Source organism: Mustela putorius, unplaced genomic scaffold (assembly GCF_011764305.1).
Source record: "Mustela putorius furo isolate JIRA1106 unplaced genomic scaffold, ASM1176430v1.1 tig00000596_pilon_pilon_pilon, whole genome shotgun sequence".
NCBI classification, from domain to species: Eukaryota; Metazoa; Chordata; class Mammalia; order Carnivora; family Mustelidae; genus Mustela; species Mustela putorius.
Window position 1 is genome coordinate 8,073,438 of NW_025421428.1, and position 12,927 is coordinate 8,086,364.

At 46.3% G+C, this 12,927-nt stretch overlaps 1 long non-coding RNA gene across 1 annotated transcript in view; it reads left to right on the forward strand.

Annotated features, from left to right (window-relative positions):
- LOC101687712 overlaps positions 1–9,773 on the forward strand; it is a 33,884-nt gene extending 24,111 nt beyond the window's left edge. The window contains exons 4-5 of the long non-coding RNA XR_199794.3: positions 9,066–9,128; positions 9,341–9,773. This is a non-coding gene — a long non-coding RNA (uncharacterized LOC101687712). The remainder of the gene's footprint in view (positions 1–9,065; positions 9,129–9,340) is intronic.
- The last annotated feature ends 3,154 nt before the right edge of the window (positions 9,774–12,927 follow it).

Sequence of the window (12,927 nt, forward strand, 5' to 3'; positions counted from 1 at the left end):
CACCCATGATTTAGGAAGTGTATATTGCACAGAAAACAAAAATTCAAGTTTCCTGCTTCGCTACCCCTCCTGGGGAAGGCAGCCACTGTCGACAACTTGGCAGATTTTGCTCGAGATCACCTTCTTTCTCTCCAGCATTGTTCCACAGAGCCTCGTGTTTCTGGAATGCCAGTGATGAACAGAGAACTCTCTCTAATGATATAGCTATGTGTCTTGGAGTAGGTGTTTTTGGGGCTGCGCCAGTGCATCTTGCTTTGGAACCGCTTAGGCCTTCCAGAGCAGTGCTTCTGAGACATTTATGTGCACACAGATCCCTGGAGACATTGATCAAAAGCAGATTCTGATTCAGTGGGTCTAGGATAAGATCCGAGATTCTGTGTTTCTAACAAGCTCTCAGGCAATAGCCCGGGCTGCTGGTTCATCAGCCAGGCTTTGAATAGCAAGGTCCTGTCCTGAAACTTGTCTGCCCTTTGGCATCCCCTGGGGAGTTCTATAAACTCTGAGTGCCTGAGTGCCACCCCCAGAAATTCTGATTTAATTGCGAAGGGTCGTAGCTTACACAGGGCAGATTAAAAACTCTCCAGGTAATTCCAGTGTGCAGCAAAGTGTGAGAACCACTGTTCTAAAGAAGCCTGCGTCCTCATCCCCGTACTTCGCTTTTGCTGTAAAACCGCTCTCGGCAGATGCCTGCGCTGAAGCTTCAATCGAAACTCACTGTGACCTGTTTTCCTGGAGTCCTGGCAAGGACCAAGATCCCCAAGGGGGCAGACTTGCTTTGTTCCGTGCCTCAAGGAGATTTTCTCAGCAGTTTCTTGTCCTCCTGTGTTTCACCTTTTGGGAAGGCACTGTCTTAGGAGGTCCCTCAGAGTGAGAGGGAATGAATGGTCTGGCCATTCAGAAAGCATCCACTGAACAAACAAATATTGCCCAGTGCTGCTTCCTAAATGGGATAATCTTGCCCCGGAGATCTAACCTCGGCCCGCCTCCATCTCTCATTGTCCTGCTCGGTCCCCATTTCGTTTGTCCTCCCTTAACAGTGCCTTTCCTTAGAAAATGCGGTTCTCAACGTGGGGTCCCTGGGCAGTGGCCTGAGTGTCACCTGGGAATGGGTTAGAAAGTCAGAATTCTCAGGCTCCTCCCCGGTGTTACTGATCAGAAACTTGGGGCTGGAGCCCAGAAATCAGTGTTTTATCAGACCCTTCAGGGGATTCTTATGCCTACTCGAGTTTGAGAACGCTTGCCCAAGATGCCGACTGATTTATTTGATCTGGGGTGGTGCTCAAGCATCACTGTGTTGAAAAGGTTCCCCAGGTGATTCTCATGTGCAGCGGGAGCTATGAACCACTGCCTTAGAGAGTTCTAATGCCTTAGATTTATCAGCCCATTCTCCTAGGGGCCAAGTAATAACTTGATCTCCAGTTATAACGGTTCCATCACCTTGAAACTCCCTTTGTAACGCTTCCGCTATTTTGTGCCACTCTTCTTCCTCTTTCCTCTCAAATTTGTCCAGATTTTCTGTAACTCCTTGGTTTAGATGCCCTGGGGTCTTAAGTCGAGAGTTCCCAGTTGCTCCCAGTGATACGATACACTGTGTGTACGTGTGTGTTTGTGTGCACATGTGCGTGCCTGTGTGCACCTGTGTGTGCATATGCACATATATGTGTGCATATCTGTGTGTGCTTGTGTGTATGTGTGCGTGTACATGCACATGCATTTGTGTGTTTATACATGTGTGTGCGCATGTGTGTGTGTGAAAGGAGCCGTTTCACACGGGCTCTCTGGGTGTGGTTCCCTTGGGGAGACTCATTCTGCTCTTTGGCACATTTCCTCGCGCACCGTTTCTGGCGTAGTGACAGCTAAGATGGGGCCCCTTCTCTAATTCTCCATCTAACTTTTCCTTTCTGTTAGTCTCTTCTGCTTCAAGGTCCCATTTGACATTTCATAGCCATCCAATCTGCTCCAAAGTTCTCAGTGTTTCTCTTCCGCCACTCAGTGGGGCTGTTTTTAATTGTTTTCTTTTTTCCACTGCTCCTGCTCCTATAGTCTGAAGTATACTTTTTTGTGTAAACCTCAACTTTCTGGACGACTTAATTCTTAGAGGCAGAATCCTCCACGGACATCATTTCTTAACCTCTCTGTAGTTTGTGGGTTTACAGTCATTTTATTGAGGTATTTCTCTATGAACCTAAGAAGACAGCACATCTCTTTGTAACAGATTCCCTCTTCCTTTTTATTGGTACATTAATAAAATATGCTGTTCTCCTGAGCGTAGATTCTGAGTTTGGATCTCTAAAATCCAAGGCTATGATTATTCCAGAGCCAACTTTAGACCATGTGGTAGGGAGTGTGACCCATACAGCCTATGGGCAAGTCATATAAATGCAGAGTTTCCCTTGGCCCTGAATGTACCACAAGACAACATAGAAGGGCCTGGAATGGTGACTGCCTACCTGTGCTGTCTACCTGACTCTCATACTAAGAGTATACAGGTGGAGGCTCACACATGTACGTTGTGTAACATATATGGAAGTTGAGCAAAGTATAAATGTTACAAAAATAACCGTAAAAAGGAAAATTATTTGTTCCTCCCCTTAATGTCAAAAAGGTTAACATTGTAGGTGCTTAATGGCCTCCCAAGATGTGCATATTTTGTCTCCAGAACCTGTGATTATGTCACCTGACATGGTAAAAGGGACAGGGTGGTGTATTAAGTAAAGGATCTTGAAATGGGGGCATTAGACTGGATTATCCCGGTGAGGTCTAACTGTAATCCCTAGAGTCCCTGTAAGAAGCAGGCAGGAAGTTCAAGGTGAAGAAAAGTTGATAAAACAACAGAAGCAGAGGGAGAGAGAAAGAGAGGTTGGAAGATGCTATGAAAGAAGATTGCTATGGAAGAAGCTGGCTTTGAAGATGGAGGAGGGGTCATGAGCCCAGGAGTGCAAAGTGTTCTGCTGCATCTTCATTTTCCCCTCCCATGAGACAGCAACTTTCAGCTTTTAGTGATCTCTTCTGCTATTTGCCTTTGTACTTCAAGGCAACGGTTTATGCTGCTAGTTCCACATTCTGGAAGAAATATCTGTTGACTTTCTAGTGAGAATCAGATGAGGATTTAATTCTTTTTTTTTTTTATTTTTTAAGATTTTATTTATTTATTTGACAGAGAGAGGGAGACAGTGAGAGCAGGAGCAGAAGCAGGGGAAGTGGGAAAGGGAAAGCAGGCTTCCCGCCAAGCAGGGAGCCTGACACGGGGCTCGATCCCAGGACCCTGGGATTATGACCCGAGCCGAAGGCAGATGCCAAGTGACTGAGCCACCCAGGTGCCCCAAAGATTTAGTTCTTTCACATCACATCATACACTTCCCTTCTTCTCATTCTTCCAACATAATTATATCACAACTTTTGTTAAGCAAATACTCAATATTTATATAATTAGTCCTATGCAAAGATTGGTCACAGCTGAGCCACATAGTGTACTATTAATACATTTCTTTCTTTTCCTGTACAACTTTTGTTTTTCCCAGCGTTAACAATTTGTTTCTTTTTTATATTTGCCTGGTTTTCTGATTCTTGACCACTTCTGCTTCAGACTTGCCAATGAACTAAAATACCCCTCCAGATATGATGATCAAACTCACCAGATAATCTATCATATTTTTTTTTCTCCACTGGATATAGCTCTTCTGCGGCCTTCCATATTCCTGTGATGCTCCAGGGTGATTTTTCTGCAGGCCTCCATGGCATACGACTGTCCTCTTTGTACATTTCCTTCCCATCATTCCCTCTGCCTTTCTGTTGGATCTCACGTCCCATATTACATGCTTTTCTCTTTCTTGCTTTTCTCTGTCATTTAGCCATAGCATATCTTCTTAGCACCCTGAAAAGGAATGCAACGGCGCTGATACATATTTTTAAATCTTGCATGTCTAAAAATGTATTTATTCTTCTTTCACAGTTAATTGATAACTAGGTGGGACTCAGAATTCTTGGCTGGAAATAATTTCCCCTTATCATTTGTAAATCTTTGCCCCACATTTTCTAACTTCCAGAGTTGCTTTTTGGAAATTCCATACCATTCTGGTTCCCAGTTCCTTGTGTATAACTTTGTTCATTTCTGAAAATTTCTAAGATCTTTCTTTATTCTTGGTGTTCTACGATTTCTAAATAATATCCCTAAATTTTCTCATATTTTGCCTTCTATTTTAAAAAATTATCTCTATCTTTTTATTCTAACTCCTGGATTCTCTAAACCTTACCTTCCAGCCTTTCTGTATTCTCTCAGTATTCCTTTAAAAAAAATACATAGATCGCATTCTAATCTCATTTTATGGCTGCAGGGTCTTATCTTTCAGAGGATATTATTTATAGAGGTTTAGTCAAATGTTTCCCAGCTCCCTATAGTGTCTCTCTTTCCTCCTACCTGCCTTTTCCTATGTACCTAAATCTCTGGTCTCTGTCTTTCATTCTAGAGACTTCTACAAGTATCTGGAGATAATTGGCTGTCATTCATATTTCAGAGTATTGTGTATGGACCTGACTCGAAGCTCTGTGTACGTGGGTGGGGCTCATCCAGGGTGATCGGAGACCCACTGGCGGTTTCACTGGAGGGCCTCTGGTGGTCTCTGTAGACCTCTTCCCTTGTCCCAGGCAGTTTTCCCAGAAAAGAAATTTTCCAGTTGCCTGAAACCTGGAGGGAGAAGGAGGCACAGAGATAGCGCTTAGCCATCTGCCAGCATCCTCTGAGCACCAGGAGAGGACAGGGATGCTAGTTTAAGTGTGGGCCTCACCCTGTGCTTAGCTAATGTTGCAAGTAAGGAGCCTCCAGTCAATCTCTCAGAGGGTAAACTTCGTGTCTCTAGCTGTGGTGGGAAGTGTGGTTGGTCCCCTGGCCGACTGAGGCTTGAACCTTACTTCTCATGTTACTCCCTCCCAGCCCCCTTCGGAAGGACCTAGCCTCCATCCCTGAGCCTTTTTCAGGTCTCTGGGGCCAGTTGGTTTGCTCCTAGTTGGCTTCCCTTCCTGCAGGCTCAGATTTCAGCTTTTCCTACTCTGCAAGTCAGTGGCCATCATCCATTTTCCTAGGTTCCAAAATTTAGTTAATAACTCCATCTGCTTTTGTTTCCTCTCCTGTTCTCTGTACCCTGTGGGTTTATACATCTTGAAATTCCATTAAAGCCCATTTTGGTAAGATTTCAGGAGTGAGTAGAAATAAGCACATCTTTGATCATCCATTTTATCTCAAGTTTCCTTTCTCCATTGTTTTCTTTGCTTGAGCCATATCTATTCTCTCTCTGATTCTTCTTCTTTTTTTTTTTTAGATGTATAGTTTTGGTTTTTTTTTTTTTTTTTAAGATTTATTTATTTTAGAGAGAGCAAGTGAGAGTGAAAGCATGCATGAGCAGATGGAGGCAGGGGCAGAGGGAGAAAGAGAGAATCCTCAAGCCGACTTCCTGCTAAGTGTGGAGCCAATGCAGTACTTGATCCCAGGACCCTGAGATCATGACCTGAGCCAAAACCAAGAGTCAGACATTTAAATGACTGAGCCACCCAGGCATCCCTCTGTCTGATTCCTGAACATGTTAAATTCCTTCCTGCCACTGGGCCTTTGCACATGCTCTTTCCCCTCTTCTGGAACATTCTCTCCTTCTTGCACTTGCTCTTCACTTGGCTGTGGCTTATCGTACATATCTCAACTTAGAAGTCACCTCCTCGGAAAGACCCCCCCCACACCCCCCCAATCCTGAGACTTCTCTCATCGAAAGCAACTCTAGTAGCTCTCTCTGCACAGGCCAGAATTGCTTGCTCTGGACCGTCTGTGGCCCCCTTCCTCCTTCATAGGTGCTGGAGGTTTTCAGAAAGAGGGAGAGAAGGAAGGAAAGGCAGTTTCCTCTCAGAGCCTTGAGGACCCTGCTGGAAGCCCCCAGGCCTGGCGGTTGCCTCACCTACCTTCTGGCCATATGTCAGCAGCCTTAAGAGCCGAGCTGGGGCCCGAGCTTCCTCCCAGCAGCAGGCCAGGAGCGAAAGGTCAGCAGGAAGACGCCTGCCCTTAGTCCTCTCAGCCTCCTTGCTCATCTGGGACTTTTTACTCACACTCTGTTGATCGCTGTCTTTGTCACACTCTGTGGGTCTCAGCCATTCCTCCGTGTCTCTCTGTGTGTCTCTTTTTGTCCCGATCGGAGTGTCTCTCTCTGGGCCCCTGTTCTCTCCGCACTCATGTCTCCGGCTCCGCCCCTCCCTCCTGCTGGGCTCCCATTCGCCCTTCGCCTCCACCCACATCGCTTTCCCTTTGTCTTTCTCCGTGTTCCTCCTGCACCCTCGCTGGCTCTGAGAACGCCTCTCTCTGCCTGGCACCCCCCATCCCCAGCACACACAGACAGACACACCCACACACACACACACACACACACACACAGAGCACCTCTGAGCCCTTCCCCAGCCTCCGCTCAGGTGCACGGTTGGTGGGGGCCTTCGTGCGGTGGGGCCCCAGGTGTGGTGTGGCCTGGTGGCCGGCCGGACCGCCTGCTGTCTAACACTCTTGTAAGGTTACTATTTATCTAGTGCAACCGAAGTTGGCACACACATCTGGCGCCTGGTACTTAGTGCAATTATTTATGATTTCCACCAAGATTTAAAAGCTCATCGCCGGCCTTGTAATGCAGTAACTGATTGCGCTGCTAATGTAATTAAGAAAAGATTATGATGTCCACGTGGCGTACCAGATGGTGGCATTCATGGTAATCGGCGCGCACAACTGGCAGACAACTGCACAAGGGCAGCCGAGCGGAGGCAGCTGGAGACCAGCGTCTTCCTCCAGCCACTCAGGAAGGAGAGAGGCCGCTGGGAGCGCTGGACAGGGCAGGGTGGGGGGCGGGGTGGACAGAGAGGGGCAAGGACAGCTGGAGAGGGCGGGTCCGTCTCCCCGGACCTGCAGCTCCTAAGCTGTGGCCTCTTTGTTCCTGCTCCCACACTCCCACACACTCACGCACGCAGAGCACACACACAGGCACCCACGACGCACATGGTCCAACTGCCGTAAGGGACTTTTTCCTTCATTTACTCCAAAGTATTAAATGACTAGTTCAGTTTGCTTTTGCAGCTCGTTGTCCTCAGACCGGAAACTGTATTGATAAATAAAGCATACAAGATCCCGTTCCTTACGGAGTTCGACAGACTAGGGAAGAAATAAGCATTGATCGACTAACCACAGGAATAAGTGTAAAATTGAATTGTGATCAGTGTTACAGATGTGAGGTGGATGGTGTTATGAGGGTTTTCACCGTGTGCTTAACTTGGTCAGGGAGTTCAGAGAAAGCTTCTGTGAGGAAGTGACACCTGAGACGGGCTCTCACCCAGAGATGAGAGGAGGGAAGGGTGTTTCAGCCGAAGGGACACAAGCAAAGGCCCTGGGGTTGGAAAGGGGGCATGGCCAATACAGTGCCCAAGAATAGCCAAGGTTGCCTAGGGTACTGTATTGAAAAGAAACAAAACTGAGGCCAAGAGTTCTTAGATTATTTATTTATTTATTTGACAGACAGAGATCACAAGTAGGCAGAGAGGCAGGCAGAGAGAGAAAGAGGGAAGCAGACTCCCTGCTGAGCAGAGAGCCCGATGTGGGGCTCCATCCCAGGACCCTGAGATCATGACCTGAGCCAAAGGCAGAGGCTCTAACCCACTGAGCCACCCAGGCACCCCCAAGATTTCTAATAAAGCTATAGTTGTTCAGACATTGTGCCATTGGCACAAGAATAAACAAACTGACCAGTGGAACAGAGGAGAGAATCTGGAAAAAGACCCACACATAGATGATTACCACATTTATGACAAAGGTGACACCATAGTCCAGTGGGAAAGAGGTGGCTTTTTCAATAAATGGTGCTGGGGTAATTGGATATCCACGTGAAAAAAAGTGTCTGTAAACTCCTGCCTCCCATTAGACACAAAAATCAATTCCAGACAATTTGTAGAGCTAAATGTGAAAGGGAAAACAGTAAAGCTTTTAGAGGAAAACATAGGAGACCAGTCGTGTGACCTGGGTGTAAGGCAAATCTGCATTAACAGGACACAAAAAGGCTAACATTTTAAATGAGGAAAAAATTCGTCAATTGAATGTACTAGAATTAAGAAATTCTGTTCCTAAAAAATACCAGCAAGAGAGTGAAGATCTTAACTAATGGAGTGGGAGAAGATGTTCACGACTCAAATATTTTACAAAGAACTTGGACTCAGAATATGATTTTTTAAATGGCTACAAATCAGTAGGGGGAAAAAAATGGACAATTCAATTTTTTTCTAAAAAAGGCACCTTACAAAAGAAGATTTTTCCAAAGGCCGGTAAACATATAATGAGATGCTAGACTTTATGAGTCATCAGAGTCATGCAAACGAAAATTACAATGAGATACCACCACTGCCCCCTATCAGAGTAGCTAAAATTAAGAAGATAAAATATCAAACACTGAAGAGGATCGGAAGAGTGGGGACCCTTGCAAACTACAGGTGGGAATGTACCTTGGGACCTTTTTGGCGCACTGTTTGTCCTTGCCTGCTAAAGCTGAAAATACGGATAGCCAGTGACCTACCCCTAAACGTATTTTAAATGTGTACCAAAGACATGAACTAAAATGCTCCTCGTTTACCACCTATAATGGCCAAGAACTCAAAACTGCCTACGTGCTTGTTAGTAACATGGATGAATTTATCAAAATCGAGCAATTGCCGTATGTTCATACATTCGGATGCTACCCAGAAATGCAAATAAATGATGCTTGTTACATCCCGCATGAATCTCATAGATCCATTTATGAGTGAAAGCAGACAGAGTAAAAGCATAGACACCATTTCCATCTATATCAAGTACAAAAACAGGCAAAACTAGCCCATGGTGTTGGAAGTCAGAGAATGGTTCTCCCTGGGGAAGGAGAGGCTGAAACAGGACACAAAGTTGGTTTCTAGAGTTTGTGGTTCTCTGTTTTGTGCTCTTGGGACTGGTCGCATGGGTGACCTGTTCAAGTTCTTGCAGCTGTATACCTCGGACACATGTGTTTTTCTCTGTGTGTGTTACGCTTCAGTAACAAGTATGAAGGCAGAAGAAGCAAGAGGCCAGTGTGGCTGCAGCGGGGGAGCCTGAAGAGGTAAGTGGGGGGAAACCAAGCAGTGCCCACAGGCCCTGTCATGGAACAGTGAAACCATTAAAGGGTTTTAAATGAAAGTTGGGGTGGGAGTGGGGGGCGGGAAGTGGGGGTGATGTGATCTGTTCTGCATTTCATACAGATCAGCCCAGACCTTTGTGTATGGATGACTGACTGACTGATCTGTGTGTGTTTATCTCCTTTTTCTCCTCAAGCTTCCAAAAAGCCGTGAAAAAAAATAAAAAGGATATACACTTATAGTGATGAAAAGAACCAGGAGGGGAGATATCATGGCTAGACCTTTCAGCGAATTTCTGGAAGCTAAAAAGTGGATGGGAGAGAGGTGTTGATGGAGCCACTCAAGGGACTCTCGGCTTCCGCGCAGTCTGAGGGCTCTCTTGACGAAACGGTTCGCTCCCACAGAACCCACGAGAGCCTTCATCTCAGAGATGCCACCGTTTGCAAAGAAAGTGGGAGGGACCGGTGGGGCCTAAACCAAGCTGGCAGGAAAGCCACTGACTTCTGTCCCTCCCACACTACGCCTACACACAGACTGCAAAGAACAATCAAATAATAAGAAGGGACTCTGAGGGGTGCCCGGGTGGCTCAGTGGGTTAAGGCCTCTGCCTTCGGCTTGGGTTGTGGTCCTGGGGTCCTGGGATCGAGCCCCGCATTGGGCTTCCTGCTCCGCGGGGAGCCTGCTTTCTCCTCTCTCTCTCTGCCTGCATCTCTGCCTACCTGTGATCTCTGTCTGTCAAATAAATAAAATCTTTAAAAAAAAAAAAAAAAAAAAGGAAGGAACTCTGAGAAATTAAACAATGAATTGCTCAAATGAAAAAAGTTTAATAGAATGCAAAGATGAATTTAAGATCTCCCAGAACATAAGAGCCAGGTAAAAGAGGCAGGAAATACACGAAGAAAATAGGAATAAAGGATTTATTTAAGGATTTCAATACCTGACTCATGGTCATTCCAGAAAATACTAATTTAAAGGGGGGAGGTATGGGAGGAAGAATTAACAAAGAAATAATGCAAGAAATTTTCCCAGAGTGGAAGGACATGTGTCTCCAGAGTAGATCCACTGAATGCTCGAGAAATTGAATGCCTAAGAACCCATATGTAGTCACGTTGACATGAAATGTCAGAACCCCAGAAACAGAAGCTGTTAAAATATTCGAGGAAGAGAAATACATGTTACCTGGGAAGGATTGCGTGCCAAAATGGCATCAAATGTCTTCTGACAAGAGCAGATGCAATGTTTTCATTGTCCTCAAAATTTTGAAGATGATTTTCAGTGAGAGTTTATATGCCCGACCCAACTTGATCGATGTAAGAAGAAAGATCATCTCTGAAAATTTACCTCCAGTGCATCTGTTTTAAAAGAAATTGCTTACAACTGCGCTCCTGCAAAATAACAGAATAAACCAAGGGAAAGGAATATGTGATGTCCCAGAAACAATGGACCAGAAGAGCAGCAGAGAAACTCTAGGAAGGAGACAATGCAGTAGATCGAAGGAGGAACAGTCCACATTGGAGGCGGTGTCTCCTGGGAAGGGACAGTGTCACAGAATACAGAACACAAAGGGGGATTGGTGGTGGCTGGGGACCATACAAATAGGAAAATGGCAAGTAGCACAGGGCAAAGGGGCAGGGGAATGTGATATTCAAGAAGAAGATAGAACCCTAATACACTACTTGGCTCTTCAGTGAACAGTATTTAAATAGTGTTTTCTGTGAGCTAAGCCCTTACCTATCCCAGCAATGAATAACGTTTAAGATCTGTATGTCCAGAGACAGAAGTGGAAGCGTGTTATCAGAAAGTATCAGAGATCCTGTAAATGGAAGCTAAAGGGGCTGGAAGTTGTCTCTGGGGTGAGGGCTAAGGGGACTGGGGTTGATACGGGGCGGAGATCTGTTGTCCTTCACGACTGCATTTAATACTTGGATGTAATTTTTTAAATTGTGATTTCACTCTGGCTGCAGAGTGGAAACCTGATTGGAGGAGGTCAAGGCCACAGGGAGACGGGTTAGGAGCAAGCTGCAGCAGGGCAGGCAAGAAACAAGTTTGTCGGACTAGGCTGGTGGCAGCAGAGATGGAGAGAGGATGGACACACGCTTGCTTAGGAGGACACAAGCGTGGGACCTGCAGTGGACGGGGTATAGGGATGCTGAGAAAGACGGAGACCTTGTGTCTTGCTTGTGTGTTTTGAATGGACAGTGGAGGCATCTATTGAGAATCCTGGCTAAGAACTAGGTCATGAGGAGAAAGTAGACTTCAGTCGGACACATGCTGAATCGAGGTGCTTTGGGGACACTGAAGACACGCTAGGTAGACAGTTGTAAACACATCTCTGAACTCAGATCAAATATCCAGGGACAGATAGTGACTAACGTTGCTAACAGATGAGATCCCCACGGAAGACAGTCCAATCCAGGTGCCCCGGAGGGATTGAGTGAACAAGAGAGGGAAATACCCGATGCGGTAAGATTGACGCGAAGTCTCACATGGTTGCAGGTGGCACAGATGTGAACCCATTCACACAGTCACAGTGTCCTTACAAGCACTTTATAACCCAGACGCCGACAGATTACCCCGTACTTTACATTATAGATTATTTAAGCTCACATCCCAAGTGCCGTGGAAGGTGTCCCCCACTGTCCGGGTACCCATATAGACTCCCAGGTCGCCATGATCTGTAGCCGCCCTCACCACTATTCCCAGCCCCTGCCTGTGGCTCTGACCTCCATCTTCGACCGTGTGAACAGACTCTCCTAAAGACTTGAAGCTGTGGGGGACAGTGACAGAACACAGCAGGAAGCAGGTTAAAACTCAGTGTCAGACATCACCATTCCTAGAAGTGTATTGCCTTGGCCGTGACTTTCCATGGAATCCCTGCCTTGTCCCCCGTTGGGTCCTCTTGCTGCTCACTGGCTTTTCCTCCCACCTCCTTTTGTCCTGTTTCTGTGCTCCTCATCCCCTGCCTCCTGGGCTGTTCTCAGAAATTCTGCTGAGAAATCCAGCTCTCCCTTTGTTCCATCCTTTGCCTTCTAGGCCTTGCCAGGCCACTTACAACACTCATGAGGGCCAGCAATGTACTTTTCGAAACAAAGAACCATCTCCCTTGAGATGAATTACATTTGTCCTCTACGGCGGCAAACTGGCTGCCTTCTGTTCATTCTTTAAAAAAGCTCTTACGCACATACACTCTTTGCAGACATGCACCCTCACCTTGACATTCAAATAAACACACTCACGTGTGGGTGTGCACACACCCAACTGCATGTACACTGTCCACCTGTCTGCATGTGCTAGTATCTGGGTGTGGGCCCATTCTCTGCTGCTCCGGCCACTGAGCTGTTCTGTCCTAAGGGAGTGTCCTGTTCCTTTTTTTTTTTTTTTTTTTAAATAATCTCCACACCCAACATGGGGCTCATACTCACATCCCCGAGATCGAGAGTCACATGTTCTACTGACAGCCGGTGGGGCCCCACAGGAGTGTTCTGTTCTTGAACTGGTGCCTGTCCCCTGGGGAAGAGGCATCCATCTAGTTTCAGCCCAGAAACTGGAACTGAGCTGTGATCCTGAGATTATGGGCTATGGCTGTGCCCCCAGAAATGTGATCTGTCACAGTGTCACCAAAGCAGTCCTACCCTGAGCAAACAAGCCAGGAATTGTGGGCTATGGTAGTCAGAATAGTGGTCTCTCTGAGATGTGCGGGTCCCAATCCCTGAAACCCAAGGGTATGTTACTTTCTGGTAATGCCAAAGGACCATTGCCCACGTGATCGGCTAGAGATCTTGA